Source organism: Orycteropus afer, unplaced genomic scaffold (assembly GCF_000298275.1).
Source record: "Orycteropus afer afer isolate SDZICR_OR568_19922 unplaced genomic scaffold, OryAfe1.0 scaffold00097, whole genome shotgun sequence".
Classification (NCBI taxonomy): domain Eukaryota; kingdom Metazoa; phylum Chordata; class Mammalia; order Tubulidentata; family Orycteropodidae; genus Orycteropus; species Orycteropus afer.
The window spans coordinates 1,379,473-1,380,914 of record NW_006921684.1 but is presented as its reverse complement, the minus strand read 5'-3'; positions in this window follow the sequence as shown (position 1 = coordinate 1,380,914).

The following is a 1,442-nucleotide window of genomic DNA, read 5'->3' as shown; positions in this document are numbered from 1 at the left end:
AAAAAAAAAAAAATGTCCTGTCCTGCACCATCCTCTCAAACATCGATATGCTTAAGCCCATCTCTGAAGCCACTGTGTCAATCCATCTTGTTAAGGATATTCCCTGTTTTTGCATTTTTCCATTATCTACCTTACCAACCTTGGTATTCTTCTCCAAAGACTGGTCCCTTCTGATAATATGACCAAAATATAAAAGGTGAAGTCTGACCATTCTCACTTCTGAGGAACATTCTAGCTGTACTTCCTCCAAGACATATTTTTTTTTGTTCTGTTAGTTCATATTTTCAACAATCCTCTCTAACATCACATTCAAAAGCATGAATTCTTTGGTCTTTCTTATTCATTGCTCAGATTTCTCATTCATATGAGGTTATTGAAAATACCATGGCACAGTCAGGAGCACCTTAGTCTTCAGTGAGACATCTTGGTCTTTAACACTTTAAAGAGGTCTTTTGCAGCAGATTTGCACAGTGCAATATGTCCATTTGATTTCTTGACTGCTACTTCCTTGGGTGTTGATGAATCCAAGTAAACTTAAATCCTAGACAACCTCAATCTTTTCTTCATTTATTGTGATGTTGCTAATTGATCCAGCTGTGAGGATTTTTGTTTTATTTTGAGGTGTAATCCATATTGAAAGCTGTAGTCTTTGGTCATCGTCAGAAAGTACTTCAAGTCTTCTTCATTTTCGGCAAGCCAAGTTGTGTCATCTGCATATCTTAGGTTGCCAATGAGTCTTCCTCCAATCCTGATGCCACGTTCTTTTTCCTTTAGTCCAGCTTCTCAGATTATTTGCTCAACACACAGACTGGATAAGTATGGTGAAAGAAAACAACCCTGACACATACCCTTCCTAATTTTAAGTCATACAGAACTCTTGTGCTGTTTGAAAAACTACCTTGTAGTCTATGTACAGGTTCCTTGTGAACACAATTTAATGTTCTGGAATTCCTATTTTTCACAATGTTATCTATAATTTATAGTGATCTACACAGTCAAATGCCTTGCATGGTAAATAAAACACAGGTTAACACCTTTCTGGTATTCTCTGCTTTCAGCTAAGGTCAATCTGACATCAGCAATGATATCCCTCAATCCATATCCTCTTCTGACTCTGGTTTGAGTTTCTGGCATTTTCCTGATGATGTACGGCTGAAATCATTTTTCAGTTATTTTCAGCAAAATTGTATGTGTGTATGATATAAATGATTGTTGTTGTTATTAAATGCCATTGAGTTGTTTCCAACTCATAGCGACCCCATGTACAGCAGAACGAAACACTGCCCAATCCCGTGCCAGCTCCATGATCCCTGTTACACTTGAGCCCTTCATTGCAGCCACCATGTCAATCCATCTCATTGAAGGCCTTCCCCTCTTTCATCGACCCTCCACCTTACCAAGCATGACATCCTTCTCCAGGGAATGGTCCCTTCTGACAGCAT